At 36.0% G+C, this 24,880-nt stretch overlaps 1 protein-coding gene across 1 annotated transcript in view; it reads right to left on the reverse strand.

The window, feature by feature from the left end:
* LOC146000495 (uncharacterized) overlaps positions 1-24,880 on the reverse strand; it is a 337,315-nt gene that overhangs the window by 78,201 nt on the left and 234,234 nt on the right. The gene's annotated exons all lie outside the window — the stretch shown is intronic.

Genomic DNA, 24,880 nt, shown 5'->3' on the forward strand with positions numbered 1-24,880 from the left:
CTCAAACATGATTTCTGGCACTGTTTATACTGTTTCTGCTGGTGACTGCTTATATATTGAAGTCCCTGGATCTTATGACAAGCTTATACCCTTTTTTATAGAATTAAGAATCAGATATTCAATAATAAATAACTACTAAACAAAATGCCTAATGATATTTTTGGCCATACAAGACATGAAGATCACAGTGATGAGATTCTGATGCTTGATGTCAGAGTCAAGAAATTAAGAAGTGATTTACAAGCTTTACAAACCACACTCAATGCCAGTCTTCAATTAGAAATTACAAATTTGCAATCACAATGCATGGACCCTCTTCTTAAAATTGATTCTGAACTCAAATTGTTGCTTCAGAAATATACTGATTTGGCCACATTGGATAATTTTCAAAGTTTAGAAGAAGCTGTAGCAGCTCTTCAAGCCAAATTTAAGACCCAGGCTAACAACTCTGAGCAATTGAAACAACAATTAGAAGAGCAGATAAATAATGTCCAGGCACAGCTCCAAACAATTGTCAAAAGCATAAAATCACAAGAAGATTTTGATCTAGTGATTTCCACTCTAAAAGAACAGATTCAGTCACTCCAAATACCTAATCTGGACCCTCTGAACAATGCCATAGCCGAGGTTAAAGAAAAAATTGAGACACTTGAAAATTTTATGAACAATTTGCCATCTTCTGATGCTTTGAATGCAATAACTCGGAGTGTTGCAAATATTAAGCTGCAACTTGAAACATATGAAGATTTTGGAAAAATTCAAAGTTCCATAACCCATCTTGAAGGTACAATAGCAGCAGTGCAAAGTGATTTGGCAAATGTACTTGAATCCCGATTGCCTGGGATTGTAGATACCCTTGTTAGTGTCCAGCAACAAATCACAAAGCTTGAAAACCTCAACACTGAATCTGAACTGTCTCATTTTCATCACTTGATAGATGATATCCAAACAAAGCTTGAAATTTTACAACAATCCACACCCTCTCAGGCAGATATAGCCCTGCTCCAAAATGCTATGCAAAATGTGGCTGATACTTCTGAATTACACAATGTGAAATTGGCACTTGAATCTTTGCAAAATACAGTATCAAATCTGCCTACATCACAGGAACTTAAAAATATTAAGAGAGCAGTGAATCGCATATTGAAATCAGAAGATATCAAAAATATCCAAGCAGAGATCAAACATCTCACCCAGACAGTTGCCATTCTTCCAACCAATCAACATATTAATGAACTGCATGCCCTGTTTGAGGATATCAGAAGACAGGTCCATGATCTTACAGCTCAAAATTCAAAATTGGCAGTTGTTGAAAATTTACATCAAATTGTAGCTAATATCAAGCAACAGCTAGGGACCATGGAATCTAATCAAGCAAATGCTCTGTCTGTTTTTGCCACCCAGCTACAAGAAATTGTGCAACAATACAAGAAACTCGTTGTGGACATAAAAATCAAGCCAGGCCATTATGATGTTGTTAGGACCATCAATGAGCACCTTGAATCTGTAACAAGCAGATTGCTCACAGCAGAAAAAGAAATAACAGGCATGATTGAAAATCCTAAACATTCAGTAATTCTTGAATTGTACAGCATCCCCAACAAAGAATATGATTCTCCATTTACACCAGGTGGCAAAATATATATGCTGTCCCCTGCACAATTTTATTACCAGTTTTTTGTTGGGGGCACATTGAGACCAATCAAGATCAAATATTGGCTACAGCCACAGGCACACCACTACCCTACCTTATCAATAACAAATGCTGATAACAAAGTGAAAATCACCAGTGTAGATTTGGAGGATTTTACAGACCCCAATACATTGGAAACATCCTATGTTGAAGATGATGGCTCTTTGGAATTTAAAATACATATAGGGGACAAATTATATTTAGAAAATCCTGCAGTATCAGCTGCTGAACACCCTATAGTTGCAATATTCTTGTTTACATATTATGTCTAGACAAATTATTGTTGATGAATTACACAGACAGGCCAGACATAATTTTAAGAGACTCCCAGTAGTCACAAAAAGCATAGATGATTTATGGCAGGGGGACTTGATTGAAATGGCAAGTGGACAGTTGAAAAACTTGGACAAAATCAACAAGGGCTACAAGTATCTACTCACTGTAATAGACACATTTTCAAAATTTGCCTGGGCTGTGCCACTCAAATCCAAGACTGGGGCATGTGTTACAGAAGCCATCAGGACAATCATCAATCAGAGTGGAAGATCCCCGCGCTATTTGCAAACAGATAATGGCAAAGAATTTTATAATTTAGTGTTTCAACAATTTATTAAAAGCCAGGCAATACAACATTATTCGAGTTACAGTGATCTCAAGGCCTCAATTGTAGAGAGATTCAACAGAACCTTAAAAAATCTTATGTATAAACAATTTACACTGCAGGGTAATTATAAATGGATTAATATTCTTCCAGAACTTCTACATAAATATAACAACTCGGTCCATTCCACAATCAACATGAAACCCTCTGAAGTAACTTCATCTGATGAGCAAAAATTGATCAGCACTGTTTATTATCCTAAATATCAGCCAACAACAAGAAAGGCCAAATACAAGATTGGGGATCAAGTAAGAATCAGCAAATATAAGCACTTATTCAAGAGAGGCTTTACAAGGAACTGGAGCACTGAATTATTTACAGTGGTTCAAGTTAAACCTGGGACCCTTAACACTTATATAATAAAGGATCACCGAGGAGAAATTCTCAAAGGCAGGTTCTATGAACAAGAGCTCAGCAAAACTAAACAGCCTGACACATATCTCATAGAAAAAATTATCCGCAGAAAAGGCAACAAATTATTTGTCAAATGGCTAGGACTCCCAGAACACAGCTGGATCGATGCAAACAAAATAATAATATGAGCACTGGGATGTTATAAAGAGGCTGCCAGAACCTGAACAACAGAATAAGAGAAATGGCAAATTGTTACCTGATAATATTAGGTGTCTTATTGTTGGGCCATCTGCTTGTGGTAAAACTACACTAATGGTTGATAATTTTTTATTGGCACCCAACTGGTTAGACTGGAAAAACAGGCACTTGTATATCTTCTCTAAAAGCTTGGAACAATTAAAATATCAGCAGCTGATGAAGCTATATGATGGATTGGATATTGCCACTTTTGAACCAGATGTTAAGCCACTTCATGACTGTCTCGATAATTCTGTTGTTGTGTTTGATGATATTATATTGGATAATCAAAACAAGGTTAGAAATTTCTTTACACAGGGCCGGCACAAAAACATTGATTGCTTCTACCTGGCACAGACTTTTTCAAAAATACCCAAGCAACTGATCCGAGACAATAGCAATTTTATATGTGTGTTTCATCAAGACCATACCAACCTCAAACACATACATGATGAATATGTAGGTGGGGACTTGAGCTACAATGATTTTTCCAAGTTTTGCAGCAGGTGCTGGAACCAGGACAGTTATGGGTTTGTCACAATTGATATGACAAGAACACCCAATAGTGGCAAATACAGAAATAAAATCAACAATTTTCTAGACATTGAAACATATATAAATAAACATGAAAAGGCCAATCATTGATGATCTTAAGTTAAGAGATTATCTTGTAAAAAGATTTAAGGGATGGAAATCAGAGAACCGTGGAATTTATGAAAAACACAAACAAACAGAACAGCCTGTAATTGATGCTATTAATAATTTAGGTAAGAATATCAAAACTGTTACAGAGCAAAATCAAAATTTGCTCACAGAGCTTGTACCTGTAGCTGCTAGGAACATATTAGATTATCCATTCACCCCACTTTCCAGCATCCATACACCTAGTCCTATTGCTCCTAGAAGAATTGAGGCTAGTCAGGATCCTATTGAATTGGGTCTTCTTGCTCAAAAATATTTAACCACACCTAAAGACAATAAAGATGAGGTGTTTGGCTTATATGCTGACACAGAGCTTGATGGTAGCATCATACATAGAATTGGCAATTTCAGAGTAACATTTATGGGAGATGATATAATTGTATATTCAGAATCTCGACTTGGAGAAAAAGGTGCTTTTGTTAAGTATCTCGGAACACCTGGATTGTGGGAACTGATGACTAGGAAAAGGCCTGGCAGCTATACAGATCAAGATTATGAGGATTACAAAGAAATATTAATAAAATCAGATGCTCTATACCAGAACAATGATCCCACACAAAAAAGAGTCAAGTCTAGCAGTGGGGCAAAATACAACAATTTAATCAAGCCCATATGGTCTCAAATCAAGACTGGCAGTGGAATCAAACAATACAACACCCTGCCTAAAGAATTTGTGTGGGTTGATGATGTCAGGAAACTTGTAGATAGGTTATTGGTGATAGCTGGGGAGGAAAATGCTGGGAACCACAATTTTTACAATGAAAAAGTTGGAATTATGGACATGATAAGCACCAAGTTGTCTAATTTTATAGTGAATGACACTAAGGGGATTGGATATCTTATAAAAATAATTAATACTCTACCACCTAAATTTTGGAATATTTCTGAGGGTCGGGGCCTTGTTAATGACATTATAAACAAGCTGCCATTTGAACTACACATTCCAGACTATCAGTATTGTGGTCCAGGCACAAAACTAGACCATAGATTAAACAGAGGTGATCCTGGTGTTAATCCCTTAGATGCTGCTTGTAGAGACCATGATATTGCATACAACACACATTCTGATCTTGACAAGAGACATGTTGCAGACAAGAAATTAGAAGAGGCTGCATTTGGTAGATTTGTAAGCAAAGATGCTTCTTTGAGTGAAAAAATAGCAGCATTGGGGACCACCATAGCTATGAACACTAAACAAAAACTGGGGTGGGGGTTGTGAATATGTATATAATAAACCTACAATGAGGGCCAAGGGTGTTATGTATCAAATACCTTATACAGGTCTCAAATCTCTTAAAACTATTGACAGTCTTTTGACCAAAAAACAGCACAAGAAAAAAAATTATTGTATTGCCAAGGGACATGGTATGAAATTGTTGCTTAGTACACCCCAATTAAAAAAATTACAGCAATCAAGAAAAAAATCACATGTGGGGGGATTTATATTTACCATCCCTGCCATCTTAGCTGCTCTCGGGGCTGTTGGGAGCTTGGCTGGGGGATCAGCCGCCATAGCAAAAACAGTAATAGATGCCAAGAAAAATAGGGCAGAATTAGATGAGCAGAGGCGCCATAACCTGGCAATGGAGAAACAAGGGAAAGGTGTTAAGAGAGCCATGAATAAGTTTAAAAAAAACAAGAGCCGCTTACAAACCAAGATATTGAAGCTTTAATCAAGCCACTGGGCATCAAACATTTTAGAGGTGTGTACATGTCTGATTCTTTACCAGAACAACCACTCAACAAAGAGTGTGGCATTGTTAATTTGGATAAGTACAAAAATCAGGGCACTCACTGGATCTGTTATCTTAAATATTTAAAAGATGAGGCATTTGTGTTTGATTCATTTGGAGGTGTTCCACCTGAAAATTTAATAAAATATTTAAATTCAGCTAATCTTTATTACAATAATGCCCGTGTTCAAAATTTCAAAGATGTTAATTGCGGACATTTGTGTTTATCTGTTCTTAGATATATGTCTCAAATAAATAAACCATCAATTGAAGATTTTCAAAAAGCCTTGTGGTACCTGAAACATCATGGGGGTATTCCATCTCACCAGCCAAAATTCAATATTGAAACTCAAATTACATGATGATATTGTATATCCCAAAACAATAGCTCTCAGGGCATTTTATGGCATGTACCTGATCCCTAATATTACACACCACAACAACACAATTGCAGTTGGGGATGAAAAAATTGTCATCACTCCAGGGCAGTATAATCTATCCACTCTAAATGCTCAATTACCCAGAGGTATAGTGTTAAGTCAAAATTCTGTCACTCACAGAGTAGAAATTGTATCTGCCACAGAAACAGTGGATCTGGGTACTATAGGAGAGCTGTTAGGCTTTGAGAACAACACAAAACTTGAACCAGGCATCAAACACACTGCTATGAATATACCTAAATTCTTAGCCATAGAGACTCTAAATATTCACTGTAATGTAGCAGAGGGTATGATTACCAAATCAAATGGCATAGGCACTCACAAACAAACAGGCATTATTGCAACATTCAAACCTAATTCTGAATTTATGGAGCCAATAATCTACAATCCATCCCCAACATTATATTTTCCTGTGTGCCACAACAGAATAGATTATATTGAATTGATGGTCACTAATGAAAAAGAAGAATTAGTTGATTTTGCTGGAGCCACAACAACTGCAATCATAGAGATTAATATTTAAATAAAAATACATACAAGAAGAAAATGGAAAATATTGAGAGTTATGAGCTACAATCATTCCCTCCAAACAGGAGGACATTTGCAAATTTAAATCAACCCAACACAGAGATTGAGGTTGATCTTGATGTAGGGGATGGATTTATACACCCCCACAGAGCAGATCTATATATCAAATTTGATGTTGTAAAGCTCGATGGTACAGATTATCCGGCAAATTCAAATATAAGATTGGTAGATAATTTTGTGCCACATCTATTCTCTGAAATTGAGATCAGAAAGCATGGCGTTGTTATAAACAGAGTGGATTATCCCGGCATTACCTCCACAGCTTTGGCCACATTAAAATTATCCAAAACCGAGGCTTCATACTACAAAATAGGTGGATTTGAGGCTGGTGATAAGATATTATCTAAAAACCACACAGTGCTGTTCCCGATGCGCCTGTTGCCAGGATTCTTCTCAGATTACAAAGATATTATGTGGAAGGGTGGGTTAAGAATCACATTTAGAAGAGCTGCAAATGATAATAATGCTTTGATGAGGTACAGTGCATTAAACTCTACAGGGGAAGCTCTGCCCAATACCCTACCAGATGCAGGCAAATGCATTATTCAGACTATGGAGTTAAGAATCCCTGTTGTTGAGTATGAGGCCAGCTATGCTCTGAAATACAAAGCTGATATAATAAAAAATCCACAGATTCCTCTACAATTTTATACATATCAATGTGTACAGAAGCCCGCAACTGGTACTTATTATGAGTTTGATGCTACAAATTCATTCTCCAGCATACAATATGACATGCCTGATTTTGTGGTAGTATTGTTTCAGACTGGAAGACACAACAATCAGGAAAAAAATTCAAGTAAATTTGATAGCTGCAACATCAAGAACATATATCTTAAAAATGGCAGAAATGAGGTCTTTCCTAGAGAAAATTACAATTTAGACATGTCCAAGAATGATTTCCTCAAATTATATGAGGCATTTACATCATACAAAAGAGTCACTACTGGCAATATTGAAATGTATTACACACCAGATGAATTCAAGGCACAGAGACCCATGTTTGTAATCAACACTTCAAAAAGAAAACAGGTTGTGGTGAATGACAGAACAAATATTAAAATTATCTGTGAATTCCATGAGGCATTACCTGATGACACCATATGTAGTGTTATTCTCATAGGTGAAAAATCATTTGTTTATGATGTAAGAAATGAGAGAGTCACGGAGCAATTCTAGAGGGTCTCTGCATATTACATTGTTTTAATATTGGATATGCAAGTTGAGGCTGGGGTCCAATTAAACTTAAACTAGAAGTAAATATGTGTGTATATAAGTGGGTGTGTGTGTGTATGTGTGTGTGTATATGTATGTACGTGTGTGTATCTTGGCCTAGTTTTAAGTGTGGCCAAAAAAATATCAAGAGGGGCATATTTTTGACAAGTTTATGGACAACAATCTCACAGAAGTGCCTTTTGTAAGTGTAGGCAAATCAATCTGAGGGGGGTCATACTTTCTCAGGAAATTCCCGAGGGCATTTTTACAAAAATCTTGGATTAGAGGGGGTTCCACACTTGAGCAAAACGCTCATATGGGCATGTTGAGCTAGGTTTAAGTGTAGGCAATTCTGCTTGAGGGGGGTTCATACTTTCTCGAGTTTATAATAGCATAAATCCCACTACTGTTGTCCTTACAAGTTTTGCATATTTTATTTTATTTACAATCTGTGCAAACATCTTAAACCTAATAGGACCTAGCTCCATTATATCATAGGTTAAAACATCCAATGCGAGCAGGGATTCAACATTGTTTTTAGCAATAAATATGCTCTCTTCTATATCCATCATGTCCATAATTGATAAGGAGACACAAATTTACAACTATTGTAATTGATTGAAGCAATGCGGTGAATCTTGATATTGCATTGATTACATATTTGTTCTGATCAAAGGCATGAGCTATGGCACATCCAGATTGAATGGCTGCATATATTAAGTATAAGCCAAGAAAAACAATCATCTGTAAGAAAATGCACTGCATTAAACACAGACACCATATGTACCATAATCCTCTGCTGTAATGCCGAGACTCATGGCCTCATGGTTGATGTGATACTCATTCATCATGTACAAATATAATTCATTTACACCTAGATCCTTCAAATTTTTACAGAAATCTGGAATATTACAAATATCTTCTGGTGAGCACAAGCTGTGATACACAGTGACATATTTTAAATTTGGAAATTTTTCTATGAGGATTTTCCTATCCTCATCTGTGGGGATACTATCAAAACGGATCCATGTGTCTGTTTCTGTGTTTGGGATCATGTCATAATATGGGGAGAGAAGAAAAGTGTGACCCATATTTGTTACACATTGCAGGAATTTCTCACCGTACAAATTTAATCTGTATGCATTTTGATATTGTTTCACAACGGGCCTCCCATATTTCAGTGAGAGCTTCTTTCTCAATTCTGGCCTGAGCTGAGACCTGACTTTCTCAATATCAACTTTGTCGTCAAAATAGAGATCAAATTTTTTTATGAAGGGGTATATCTGAACTTTCTTCTATTTTTTTCTAGATGCTCCAATCTCAACAAATTTTATGGACAGTGGTGGATCCTCCATTGCTTGAAAAGACAAAACATACAAATTAAAAACTAAAAAATTGAACTACAGGCTCGTTGATATTATAGATGTTATACAAAATTGGATGTATTATCTTATAATGGAGCATGAGTCTCAACTGATCCCTAAGGCTCACATGTATTTTCCTATTATTCCCCCCCAACAAACTGAACAATATGCAGGTTTTTAAACACCCTTTTGAATTGCCTGCTTTCTGAAAAATCTGTATCTTGTAAAAGCCACTTGACCTTTGCACTTTCAGTTTTGGATCCCCCAATAGTGTCCAGATAATCATATGAGTATGCATATACAAATTGCTTGTCTGGTGAGGAATAATTGCGTTTGTAATCAGATCTGTCCCAGTACAAGTGATCACCCCTAAACATTTTCTTAAACCCATCCATAACATCTTGTTTTGCAGACAGATTATATATGCACACCAGATTTATGTTTGATATAAATTCTAGATCCTCCAGGGTTGTGTGATCATCAATAAATTTATTTTTCAGATGCACTATGAGAATTTTCACAACAGTGTTCAATTTTTTAATCTCCTCAGCAATATTCCCGAGCGAATCTGGTTTAGAGAAATATACAAGCTTGGTGCTCAACATGTCTCTGCAATCAACATCCAAGTATAATCTCTTACAAACAAAAATCCAAATTTTGCTTGCCCACAAAACTCATGTTGTGTTCAAGCAGAATCTCTACACACTGATGTGATAGGGGTGTAACACCATGGTCAAGACCTAGAATCTTATTCTTGCTGTGAATAGTGTTTTTGGAATTTTGAATGGAATCAGCTATAAATGGTTGCTCTTTCTTATTAAATACAATAAAAGATCCTTTATACTCGGACAATGGGCCCGTGTAAACATATGGTCCATAAAATGAATTATAATCAGTTGGGTGCGCCATATCTAAAAAAAATTTATCAATACATTACTTTGCATGCAATAGGTATTTCTATGTTAATAGCATATAATTCTACACACTAAGCATGTACATGAGTAACTCATTAAAACATGCAGCATAAGAAGAATTGTTGAATTTTACATTCATGAGGCATTTGCCCCCATCATATATATTGTAAATAAATAATAAAAAAATAATAATAATAAATAAATAATATTTACAATTATACAGCAATCTAAAAGCATGTTTGCAACCCATAGGTCATTGTGATTTGAAAAGTGGCAATCAATGCCATTGTTCCTATATAAACGTTTCAACGTATGTTGACATGTTGACATACGTTGAAACGTTTATATAGGAACAATGGGCATTGATTGCCACTTTTCAAATCACAATGACCTATGGTTGCAAACATGCTTTTAGATTGCTGTATAATTGTAAATATTATTTATTTATTATTATTATTATTTTATTATTTATTTACAATATATATGATGGGGGCAAATGCCTCATGAATGTAAAATTCAACAATTCTTCTTATGCTGCATGTTTTAATGAGTTACTCATGTACATGCTTAGTGTGTAGAATTATATGCTATTAACATAGAAATACCTATTGCATGCAAAGTAATATATTGATAAATTTTTTTTTAGATATGGCGCCCCCACCTGATTATAATTCATTTTATGGACCATATGTCTACACGGGCCCATTGTCCGAGTATAAAGGATCTTTTATTGTATTTAATAAGAAAGAGCAACCATTTATAGCTGATTCCATTCAAAATTCCAAAAACACTATTCACAGCAAGAATAAGATTCTAGGTCTTGACCATGGTGTTACACCCCTATCACATCAGTGTGTAGAGATTCTGCTTGAACACAACATGAGTTTTGTGGGCAAGCAAAATTTGGATTTTTGTTTGTAAGAGATTATACTTGGATGTTGATTGCAGAGACATGTTGAGCACCAAGCTTGTATATTTCTCTAAACCAGATTCGCTCGGGAATATTGCTGAGGAGATTAAAAAATTGAACACTGTTGTGAAAATTCTCATAGTGCATCTGAAAAATAAATTTATTGATGATCACACAACCCTGGAGGATCTGGAATTTATATCAAACACAAATCTGGTGTGCATATATAATCTGTCTGCAAAACAAGATGTTATGGATGGGTTTAAGAAAATGTTTAAGGGTGATCACTTGTACTGGGACAGATCTGATTACAAACGCAATTATTCCTCACCAGACAAGCAATTTGTATATGCATACTCATATGATTATCTGGACACTATTGGGGGATCCAAAACTGAAAGTGCAAAGGTCAAGTGGCTTTTACAAGATACAGATTTTTCAGAAAGCAGGCAATTCAAAAAGGTGTTTAAAAACCTGCATATTGTTCAGTTTGTTGGGGGGAATAATAGGAAAATACATGTGAGCCTTAGGGATCAGTTGAGACTCATGCTCCATTATAAGATAATACATCCAATTTTGTATAACATCTATAATATCAACGAGCCTGTAGTTCAATTTTTTAGTTTTTAATCTGTATGTTTTGTCTTTTCAAGCAATGGAGGATCCACCACAGTCCATAAAATTTGTTGAGATTGGAGCATCTAGAAAAAAATAGAAGAAAGTTCAGATATACCCATTCATAAAAAAATTTGATCTCTATTTTGACGACAAAGTTGATATTGAAAAAGTCAGGTCTCATCTCAGGCCAGAATTGAGAAAGAAGCTCTCACTGAAATATGGGAGGCCCGTTGTGAAACAATATCAAAATGCATACAGATTAAATTTGTACGGTGAGAAATTCCTGCAATGTGTAACAAATATGGGTCACACTTTTCTTCTCTCCCCATATTATGACATGATCCCAAACACAGAAACAGACACATGGATCCATTTTGATAGTATCCCCACAGATGAGGATAGGAAAATCCTCATAGAAAAATTTCCAAATTTAAAATATGTCACTGTGTATCACAGCTTGTGCTCACCAGAAGATATTTGTAATATTCCAGATTTCTGTAAAAATTTGAAGGATCTAGGTGTAAATGAATTATATTTGTACATGATGAATGAGTATCACATCAACCATGAGGCCATGAGTCTCGGCATTACAGCAGAGGATTATGGTACATATGGTGTCTGTGTTTAATGCAGTGCATTTTCTTACAGATGATTGTTTTTCTTGGCTTATACTTAATATATGCAGCCATTCAATCTGGATGTGCCATAGCTCATGCCTTTGATCAGAACAAATATGTAATCAATGCAATATCAAGTTTCACCGCATTGCTTCAATCAATTACAATAGTTGTAAATTTGTGTCTCCTTATCAATTATGGACATGATGGATATAGAAGAGAGCATATTTATTGCTAAAAACAATGTTGAATCCCTGCTCGCATTGGATGTTTTAACCTATGATATAATGGAGCTAGGTCCTATTAGGTTTAAGATGTTTGCACAGATTGTAAATAAAATAAAATATGCAAAACTTGTAAGGGCAACAATTATAAGCACAAGATTAGATCAATTTAGAGAATTGAAAGACTTCACACAGAACATTGATATATTTTCATTCAGCCAAAATTCAAAAATTATATCCATTCCCAGGTATCACCAGTATAGGTCAAATTATGGAATAACATATTACAACCCAACAAATATTATAAACACATCACCTCTTGCTCAAATATATCATGCAGAAGCTGAGATAGACCCGCTTGTAGAATAGCTTCACTTTTATGAACTTCCAGACAGTTTGGATTCTGTTTCAAATTTAAGAAACCTGAAATACATAAGCTTTGGGTGTTTTGTTTGCAACCCGTACAATATTATTTTTCCTACATTTGTAGACAATATATTGCACAGTCCCGAACTGCTGAAGCTCCAATTGCAGTATAATTTTTTTGTATGATATGGAATCGTGGAAAAATTATTACTCCATGCCATCGCTTGGAATTATGATTTTATGCGGTGCGTGCCTTGTAATGGTACTTGTGATATTAATTCTATTAGAATAGGTGTGACAAAATCCAAGGACTTGACATGTTCCACAGCAATGCTGTACTACAAAATTAATGCTGATCTTAGAAACAACATATTCCCACTCAGGGAACTTGAAATTGTTAGCAAAAAAAATATTGTTAGCACGTCTCTGTGCAATTTTCCTATCCTATCTGCCAAGTGTGATGAGCAAATTAAAATACTCACCCAAAATGTTTCCAGGATACAATACCTGGAGCTTGGCATGGTGCAATTTTTTGAATTTAAAAAAAAATTGCAGAGATATCAGAATCAAAATACATACATTGTTACATAATTAACACAAACTCATCCCCAGATGACATATGCAGCAATGTCGATGTATTTGAGTTTGAGGTTGGGTCATACATTCCAAATTTAATAGGGTATTTTGTCACAAAAACAAACAATAAAATTTATTATCACAGAGTTGATATTTGTTTCAACCCAATCGACAATGGCCAAGTTCTAAGATTATTCTGCAATGCTTCCCCCGATTTGCTTATGGACTACAGTACAGAATGGATGCATTTTGATCTTGTTGGTGGTTACAAAACTATATACACTAACCTAAAATATTATCCAAACTTGAAATACATCACCATAGGATATAATCTGTATGATTTGAAAGATAAAATCACTTTAAGAGCTATCAATACAAGATACAAGAATGAGGTATTTTTGGGATTGATGTATAGATTTGGAGTTTATTTTTGATTCTTTTGTAGCATGGATCCATTAACCCAAGCTATTGTTTATTCTTATGAGGATCGCCCCATTAGATTTTTATCTGAAATGCGTGGCATTGGAAGAGGTTTTGTTAGGAATAAAAACACAGAAGAGACATATGTTATGATTATCACAAAAAACAATTACTTCTTCAAGAAATGTACTCTGTCATATTTTAATATTGAACTTGGGGAAGTAATAAGAGTTACAATTTGCCCATCCGAATCTAATTTTTTGATAATAGATGGTCAGGAAGATATTGAATATGAGATTGGATGTGATAACATTAACAATTTTTCAATTGTAGATGCCCAGCAGAGATCCCAAAACACATTTTGAGTTGTATAATAGGAGAGGAATTAAATTAAAATCTTATAAGCCACTAACGGGATATGGGACAAGAATAATAAGAAGAACAGACAGAAAATATTTTAAAACAAATTATGTCAAAATTTGCATTCAAAACCCAACAATTCACTATATTGGTGTTGAGTATTTCAACAACCGTGTATTTGTAGGTGAAACTATTCACCCGGGCAAGAGCCGTAAAATTATCATACCCAAGGGTATAAGATATATTGTTGTTAGGGTATATCTTGAATTCAGTGGAAATCACAATAATTTTTGCATTTATGCTTAACTCTTATTTTTTTGTAGATGAGCAAGTTTGTTAAATCTGAGGAGCTTAGCTATTTTGTTGATGAGTTTAATAATGTTGGGAAGAATGGTGTTGCAACAATAGAGAGTATCGGATCTAGAGGAACACACATACAGTATTTAGATTTGGGTAAAATAACACTTGAAGATCTGTGGCTCTATAATTGTTATTCTGGATATTGGGTTGGGTGTGAAATTGTTGACAATTATTTTTGCCCTGTTATTCTCACACACCTGTTTCCAAATTTTACAAAATCGTGTATAAAAACTAAACTGTGGGGAACAACTGGCAAATTTTTAACTTTTAATTACATTCTGGATCATGATGAGTTTGTTCTGGAACAGACAAATTACACAGGTCTATCCAAGAACCCAGATGCTGTTAAATAGGTTCATTTTCCATACAAACCAGATCATGACAATATAATTAGGGTTCTCACATCATATCCAAATATTTCATTCCTAACTATAGGATGCAACAACATCTGCTCCCCCAATGATTTAAAAAAAACAACATAAGTTTTGCAGACAATTTTGATGTAAGTTCTGACAGAAAGGAGATATTTTTGTATCTAATATCTTGTTTTAATGTAAATTTTTAATTTCTTGTAGAAATGCAGTATGATTATGCCGGAAACACATACACAATATACCCTATTGCAAAAAGAAGAAAAATAGTGAAGAGCTCAGAAAATTACAAAATTTGGCCTTGCAATCTAAGTTAAACAGGGCAATCACACAAATATTTCCAATCAATTTTGTTTGGCAATGTTGATGACTGTGCAGAAGAAGTATCTGTATGTTTATATGTGAAGTATTGCATGCTATATTCTCTATGGCATTTGGGGCATATTTTTGTGAGTATTCTGCTTTTATCTGGATTACAATTCTTTTGGTGCTTATCCCAATTAGGGCTGGTTATATTTTTATTGCATTGATTACAATATTTTTGATTCGGCATTTTTGTTGTTGTTTATTATATAAGATTTTCTGGGGTTCAAATCAAAATTCTATGCTTAATAAAAAATATCAGTTGGGTTCAGCAGTGTGTTTTGTATATTTAGTGTGTGTATTTAATATGTTAATATTATTAATTTTTATCCTCGGTTTATTATATAAAATTTTTTGGGTTTTAAATCAAAATTCTATGCTTATCTTATGACAGGTTGTAAAGCTAATAGCCTACAAGTGGAAAAAGAGAATAAATATTGATCTACACTGACCTTCTGCAAATACCTGCACGGACATGCATGTCTAGAATGGCAATGACCTAGCACTGTGTTATGTATTGATTTTTGTATAACAGGCTGGGACAGATATAAGCCTGACTCTAAATATAAGTGGATTACAACAAACAAGCTGGATGTAACAAATATCAGATTTTTTATACAAAATATTGTTCAATATACCAGAAATATATTTAATATGAATAATTATATATTAAACCAAACAGGCCTGTAGTATGAAAAGCACTGTAACAACACATCTGTACTCCTCAGCCACTCTCACAATACTGGCCGATATGTAATGCAAGAGCTCTTGCATCATATTGGATAATAATTTGTTGCACAGCATGATGCAAGAGCTCTTGCATCACATATTAACCAGTATTGTGAGAGTGGCTGAGGAGTACAGATGTGTTGTGTGTATGTGTGTGTGTGTGTGTGTGTGTGTGTGTGTGTGTGTGTGCTTTTGCAGATGCTACCTTATGGGGACACTCGTCAGTTGTGAATCCACCTTATGGGGACCACACCGACTTGTGGGGACCAAAATCCGGTCCCCATAAGGAAATCGTTACGAAAATACATTTAGAAGCCTCGGATCACTGCCCTTGAATTTTTGAGGAACGATAATGAAATTACCTAATAGGAAGTACATGGAAGAACCTGATGGATAGCATCCTTACTTGGGAAAATTTGTTTTTCACGTGTCCCCACAGGGTGGCAAATTTCAATGCAACGTGTGGGATGAGCTTACTATTTTCCACACCAGGTGGCAGAAAAATCGCGTCCGCGTTACACACCCACACGCTCTGGTTTTATCGCCCTTGTCGGTACCCGGGGGGAAGTGGAGTAAGGGGGGAAGTTTCGGGCGGTGGTGCGGTGAGAGGGGAGCGCATACACACGATTTCTTTCCGAGTAGACCTTGTGGGTACCGGAGAATCACCTCCCGGTCAAAGGCCAAGATATTCAAGGTGTATCGGCGCTCGTCAGGAGAGGTTGAGACAGTGTCTGGCTGAAGGTCACTTTTTACCCCGCAGCTTTCTGGAATTCGATTTCTGAAATACTTTTAATTCTTATTATTTGGCGCCATTGCCCTCTATCTAAATCTATGTTTCGCAACCGGTGTCCCTCCACAAGGTCACGGGTGTGCTGCGAACTTTTCTTGTAGTAACAAATTGAATGTAAATTATTTAATCTGACTACCATGCGAGAGATCCGGGTTCGATCCCCAGCGGGGGAGAACCAGTATATTTTCCACCTGTTCAAATGGTTCTGGCGCCCACCCAGCGTCGTATAAAGTGGGTACCTGGAGATAACTTTTGGCGAAAGAAGGTGGCCATGGACGTGGTGCTGATCACTTCACCCCCACCTTCGACCGTGATCAAGAAAGTGTAGGGTCCAAACTCCACACCCACTTTACTCCTCCATGGCATGGTGCAATGCACAGGGAAGCACTTTATTTTTTTCCTTTACAAATTTGTTTTCTTATGTTTGTATTTTTCGCTCTGTCATTGTCATGACTTAAATAAGACGCCCCTTGATGGCAAGGGTCAGTTTGTTATTACACATACATAATCTCTACAGGCGTTTCGGATCCATATAATCAGCTGCATGAATCGTTTCAATAATAATAATAATAATAATAATAATAATAATAATAATAATAATACCAAAAGTACCTATGAGTGCAGTGAATTGTATTATTATTATTAGTAGTAGTAGTAGTAGTAGTAGTATTTTTAACTGATTATATTGTAACTCATTCCTAAAGTTTTAATTTATATCAACAGTGCCGTAATGTATGTTTTTTAGATGTGCCGTGTTCAATACTGGATAATTTATGGTATTCTGCGAGGACAAGAAGGTTGCGGAACATTGCTCAACCTTTACTTTTACAGATGATCGAGTATTTTGAGGGGTTTAGAATTATCAGAAGGAAAAAGAGGGGAACACCATACTTTCAGAGGTATTTTCTTATGCCCTGGTACCTTAAAATTAACTCAGGGCGTGAGTTCCGCGATTTTTCTTTTACGGATTCCCTTTTTGGTTCATCCTTTATTTTCCTTATTTTTTTGTTTACAGTAACTCACTGCGACATTGGCATGAAGAACAAAATTTGTTCGGTTTTCCTGAACAACGTTGATTTTACAGCATTCTACTAGGGGATAAGTAAGATTAAAATAAACGTTAATAATAGTAGAAGGTAAATGCGTGTTAGTGTTCAACATTAATAATATTTATGAATACAGATACAAAATCACATAAGTGTGTAATTGGTTTTGTAATGTTTTGTTAGGATAGGTTATATTGTGTGTCGTGTGCCTTAATGTTAGTGTTAGTGTCAGAAGGAAGTCATAAGCTAACAAGACGTCCGTTAAAAGTGTAAAGTTAGAGAGGCCCTATCACGGGTAAATACATGTTGTTCAGTTATTTTTCCCACTTATTTCTCTTTGATTCAACCTCGATAGCGAGAAAAGATTAAGATTCAGTTGAAGTGAAGAAACTTCTTTTGGTACTTAATTACTGCGATGTGTAGGGAGTAAAACCACAGACTAAAAAACGAGGGAAGAACAACGTAAATACCTATTTTGTTCTTTGTTTCTTGACTGTAAACTTACTGTTCTCTAGGACACAGCCTATATATTATGCAAGTTCTGTCCCAAAAGTAATTAGACCAATTCTAGAAAAATCGTTTTGTTGAAGGTACTGGTGTGTTTAAGGGGGCTATCGAATTTGAACCTTCTCAGAACATTTTCTGCACATAAATACTATCAATTAAATTCAATACCAATTTTTTTGCCCGACCCTGTGGCCGAGTGGTGGGCGGCCCCTGTGGCGGAGTGGTTAGCACATCGCGCTACGACGCCAGGGGTCCCGGGTTCGATTCCCGGCTCGGCCATGGATGTTTGTGATTGTCTGTCCTGAAAAGTCTTGAAATTGAAATATGAATGAAATGATATGAGTGAATGAAGTGTGATGGGGGAAGCTTCCGCATAGGGGCTTTCCTTTTAGTAAAAAAAAAAAAAAAAAAAAAAAAGTGGTTAGCACATCGCGCTGCGACGCCAAGGGTCCCAGGTTCGAATCCCGGTCGGGCTTGGTTGTTTGTGAATGTTCATTCATCAATTTCATCATTTCATCACTCATCCCCATCTTCGCAAATTAGCGTAGAGGCACAAAACGCGAAGTCAAATAAATTAAATCAATCAAAAAATCAATACCAATTTATGTGATGTAAAAATGTGAATAGAATTTATATTTTTTCACATATGCCTTTTTGAATGTAACAATGCTATTGTACGTTTAATATTGTTGCCAAGTTGCTCGATGACTTAGACACAGTCAAAGACGACAGTTGCTACCACTAAGTTATCCAGATACCTGTACCCTGCACCGTCCCGTTTCAATTTATTCATCATTGTTGCGGCCTACCAGGAAGGAATCCTTGGTTCTTCAAACTGTTATGGGTTTTCAGCGACGCATTTATGCGCAGCAACCATAACTTAGCAGGGGCAAAGGAGACACTTGCTCCCAATTTTTTTTTGTTTATGGAGATTCACGAGATAATGGTACTTTTGTTAACCTCCTGAAACCCGAGGACTACAGTAATCAGTAATTTTATGATTTTGCAAATGTAACACTTATTTATGAAAATAGTCCTGGATGATATTTCTATGAGCTGCAAAAAAGAAAATATTCTGCTCAACCCCCCCCCCCCCCCATGAGTTAAGCTCCAAATTTTTATACTATAATCTGAGCATACGAAACAAACATTGAATATTTCATTCTGTAAAATAACGTAAAGTTTTATGGTTGACGTAAAAGTGTGGAAGAAATCCAAGGAAAATTAAATTTAGATAAATAACTTCATAAAATCGGATCATCTTAATGTGAACGAAATTAAATAACGTCTATTTCTGCCATGAATTCAATGGCGCTTCCAGAAAATTAGTAAGAAGCCTAATGCTGCTTTTTCACTCTTGCAGATGTATTTTCCCAGTATTTCATATTATTTTTGACCGAATCGAGCGGAAGTTTACGTCCACTTTACGCCCGATCTGACCGAACTGGAGCTACAAATTCAAAGCGCGACAAGGACAACTTGAAACGTGACCCCAAAATAAATCAAATCCTGGAACCTATATTTACAAGATCAACGTTCTATCGGCGAAGCCCCTACGTAAATTCCTCAGTGTATGTGTAAATAAAATAGAGTAAGTTAGTTAGCATATATTTTTAACCGTGTTTGGAATTACAGTTTAATGTGGAATCTGTCCCGGGGAACCTTGATTGCAGCTTCAACCACTCGCTATCAGTTGTATTACGTTTTTCATTTTTCTCGGTAAAGGATATACGTATATTTACATTTGGATGGTCACTGCTTCACATCTCACGACAGCCTAAAGAGTTCTCGTCGTCTTGTTGAGTCTATTCAGGCGACTGCTGAGATAGTGCCGCTGACGCTTTATTCCCTGCCCTTTATTTTCACTTTTTATACACCGTTATCCTCTCGTCGCTGTTCAGTTAATTTTGAGGCCTCCTCGATGGCGCAGTGGCAGAGTCGTCGCCTTGTCATCATGGGGTCCCTGGCACATAGTGGTTCGGATCCCACTTTACTTCTCTCTCTCTCTCTCTCTCTCTCTCTCTCTCTCTCTCTCTCTCTCTCTCAATGAAAGAAAGAGAAGAGAAAAGAAAGAAAAAGAAGAGAGAGAGAGAGAGAGAGAGAGAGAGAAAGAGAGACAAGGGATAAACTGTAGATCCAGTCCCGATTAGCGTAACTGTTCATAAAGTTGACTTAAAACACCAAATCAATCAATCAACCAATTCAGCTAATTGTGCATATAAGCAATGATGAGTAAATAAACAAGCACCCAATCACAAAAACGATCCTTCAATTTTCCGCTTCTCATTAACTTAATTCATAGTTTCCAAAAACCTTTCAGCAGACTTGAATAAAAAAACGTAGGTCGTTCCCCGTGACGTAAGCATATCGGAATCAGCTGCCTTGTGACTTGAGAAGGAAAGGAGAAACGTGACAGGTTAGAAGTTCAGATTGCAATGCCTCGATTCGTGATACCCACACACATGCTTGGAACCTAATGTCTTGTGTTTCGTTGTTGATAAAAACACAGCTGCCCCAGAGAACATTTGTGGAAGTTGCTCACAGCATGTCCACTGCTCCATTTCGACCTTGAGTTCCTTCGCTGGAATCACTTTGAACTGCATCGTGTGATGTAGGTATATTGGAAGTCAAACGTCACATCTTGTGAACGTCGGAATACATACATCTTTTATTATAAAGTTGATATTACAAAATATATGCTACGAATGATGTGATAAAAAATTAATGGCAGTTATTTTCCTCAGGACGTCTAACTGCCAAGCGGGTGACCAGGGTTCGATTTCCGGGTGGGGCATGATATACTTTCAGAATTTTTTCCGGCCTTGTCCCGCATAAAGCGGGTCTGGGCTCACACAGTTTCAAATCTATTGCTAACTGGGGCCAACCCTGAGGGGTAAAGGCGGCGGCAGCGTGCTGCTGATCACATCACCTCCAAATGCCCGAGATCGAGTTCGAGAATATGAGGGGTCCTATACCTATATCCCCTAAATGTGCCTTTATGGCAAGGTGCTTTCTGCACGGGGAACTTTACCTTTTACCTCACATTTATCACAATAAACAAGCTATGTTTAATATATATTAAAAAATATAGTTCTGACTGGGTAAAGGCTGTGTAATATCCCACTTTATTTGTCATGATTTTCTGTAACGTTACTAAACACGATATTTATTGCCATATTCTTTTTATATTATATTTTTGGATTCTTTTATATTCCTTTTAGGAAACTGATTAGCGAATGTGTAAAGTGTTTCTCTCCAAGTCCATCAGCCCGTATGAACGATCAGTGTCTCAAAGCTACAAATTAAAAAATCTGATAGACCTAACAGACAGTAGGTAAACACATCTCTATCGGACCGTCCGTCTGTTTGGCCGTGAGGGACAAGAGTCAATGCGAGGTGAGACATCCATATCACAGAATCTGTTGACGCTACATCCGCAAAAATAAACACAATTTACGAGAACGACAAACAAAATTCTAAACAATCCCTGTATAAATTATCTCCAATCCAATCCAAAAGTCGGAAACCAGCCATATATTTATATTTATTTATTTATTTAACAAATGATGCCACAGAACATTGTTCCATTGAGACATACATACATTTTGTGCATTATATATATGCATTACATATATCTGTGCATAACATAAATTGTTTCACTAATTCCTATACAGACGAACCTCTCACCCCTTTCTCCAATGAGCCAGTAGGACTCTTTTGAATGATTGAAATGACAGACTGTTTATATCAACGCTCGGATCATTTGCTACTACTTCATTATAAGTTTTACCCATTTTCCACATCGGAGATATATTTTTAATTTGTTTTAGATTTTGGTACATGAAACAAACCGGGTTTCGGTCTGCTTCTCATTTGAGGTACATGATATTGTAATGCAGATACTAACCCCATAGAGTATATTTTGTTATTTGCAATTTTATATAACGTGCTCATCAAATTAAGATTAAACTTTTCTTCAATTCTTTCAATGTTAAACTGCGATACAAGCTCAGAGTACGGATTGAATTTAGGATATACTTTGTCTTCTCTATACTTTATGAACCTCAAGAACTTGGACTGAATCATTTCTATCTCCCTCATATGTTTTTTTTTTGTCCAAGGGCTGCCATATTACCGATGCATATTCTACGAGTGACCGTACTTGGGAGACATACAAAAATTATTAATATTGATGTACTTTCTAGATCTTCCCCACATATTTTTATCAATCCTAATTTCTTATATGCTTGGTTAACGATATGATGCATATGCTCTTTAAAAGATAGATTTGCGTCATACGTGATACCAAGATCCGTGAATTTAGTGACCTTAGCTATTTGTTTTCCTCCCATCTGACACTGGAAGTTTCTTTTTATTTCAGCGTTTGTTATAGACATTACCTGACATGTATCAAGATTAAATGAAAGTCTATTATTTTCGCTCCATTGTAGTAATCTATTTACGTCTGCCTGCAAGTCTAGGCTGTCTTCGTCAGAGCAAATTGTTCTAAATATTTTTACATCGTCAGCAAATATAAGTCAACGTGATTTCTTAATAATTTTCGGGAGGTCATTAATAAAGAGTAAGAAAATGAGTGGGCCCAAATTGGATCCCTGTGGCCCCCCAGAAGGCGTAGGGTATTCCCGAGATATGTATCCTCTATAATTGACAAATTGCTTTCGGTCCATGAGGTAAGATTTTAGCAGCATAATTACGTTTTCAGAAATATATTAAAATACGATAGTTCCTGAAGTAAAATGTTATCATTTACCGAATCGACCGCCTTGACCAGGTCAGCATAGATACCTGTTTCGTTTCGTCTAATTCATAAGCTACAAAATGTGCAAATTCGGCAAGGTTTGGGATTGTCGACCTCCGCGATATAAAACCATGTTGCATGGTAGATATAGCCGGTCGTACGTTGGCCATTATTCTGTCGTACAGTATGTGTTCAAACACTTTGCAAAAAAACTGAGAGAATTTACACTGGCCTAAAGCAATCAACGTTCTTTGCATTTGCCTTTTTTTTGGGAAGGGATTAACTTTAGTGATTTTCCATTTTGATGGGAAGTTGTGATGTTCTAAAATGTTATTGAATATTATACTCAATGGTTTTATTTGCGGTTCAGCGCACCCCTTGACCACATAGGGAGGAATGATGTCCATCCTCACTGCTTTTTTGGCTTTCAACATTTTAATTGCTTCCTCGATATCGTTCAATTCGATATACGATATATCGAGTTGGGAAAGCACTCCGGTTTCGCACTTATCTGATTCAACTATAGAGTACTGTGAAGCATCTTTGTACACCGATAGAAAGTAGGTAGTAAATGCATTTACAATATCATGTCCATTGTGTAAGATTTCATTGTTGTATTCAAAAGTATCACTACTTGAATCCCTCTTTTTATTTCTAATATAAGTCCATACATTATTTACATCTATCCCTATGTTTCCTCCGTCTCACGGATGTACGCTCTTTCCTAAGATTCTTGTATTTCCCTTCATGATACTCTGCGTTGCAATGACCTTTTCCCCACTTTTTGTAATGATATAATTTTGACATTATTTTCCTAATAATGTCACCATTCAACCACACAGGATATTTAGGTACCTTGATGCGTTTCAGTGGTACGCAGTCATTCAAAATATTATACAAAATATCATAAAACGTATTAGTTAGTGTATTGACATCCTCAATATCGCATAGATTTACCCAGTTATAGTCTGTTAATTTTCGATGTAAAGACTGGAAGTTCGCTTTTTTGAAGTTTTATTGAAAATTTACATTTTCTGCTTGAGTTGAAACATGGACCATTAATGTAGCCATATGCGTTATTAGGAGATAAAGTGCTTCATCTCTGAGGCATGTTAGATACCCCGTACGCCATATTGGATTCGCCATATTTGATCTAACCTTTTTTCAAATGAGAATAGGGGTAAGTAACACATCAAACATCTTTGACAGTTTTCGAGTTCAGGAGAACCATTATTAAGTACGTCATTTTATATTATGCAGACACTCAAAAACGAATAAAAATCCCTTAAAAAGGATTTCAAAATGTGATATTTCAGAAAATTTCACGTTATTTCGGTATGACACATGATCCCCTTTCGAATTAAAAAATAAGCGGATTTGAAGTTGGAGCGGGTATTCTTGTTGCACTCTTTAGTCCAAGACACAATGGTAATGATATTATTGGTTTAACGTTATGCGTTGTGATGAAATTGGGTGGTTTCATGTTTTTGCCTGTTTATACGTCGGTACTTTTTGACACCCCGTAACTTCGAAAGTAATACAGATATCTTAAAACCGGATTTCACCATTCAATTTTTCAGAAAATTTTACATGAATTGGATGTAATTTGCCTATTCCAATTTGAAAAATAAGAAGAAAAACTTTCTATCCACTTTCATTCTCATTGTGTTGCGATTAACCTAGAGAGGTAGAAAAATATCGTAGAATAACAAAACAAAAGAAGAAAGTAAGGTATGGACACATAGACTCCTACATACTGCACGTGATTGCAGTCACGGTTTATAATATCTGTAGAAATTATATGGGTGTTTCTCTTTCGACTTTCGAATCACCCTGAATTTTAAAGTGGTGACGTGATCAAAACGGTTCGAGCTATAAATTGAAATTTGTCAAACCAACCGGACGCGTTATTAAAAATCTCCATTGAGTCTTTCATTTAATTGTTGTAGTCATTCACGAAATA

Source organism: Lepisma saccharinum, chromosome 16, assembly GCF_977018435.1.
Source record: "Lepisma saccharinum chromosome 16, izLepSacc3.1, whole genome shotgun sequence".
In the NCBI taxonomy this organism is placed as follows: Eukaryota; Metazoa; Arthropoda; class Insecta; order Zygentoma; family Lepismatidae; genus Lepisma; species Lepisma saccharinum.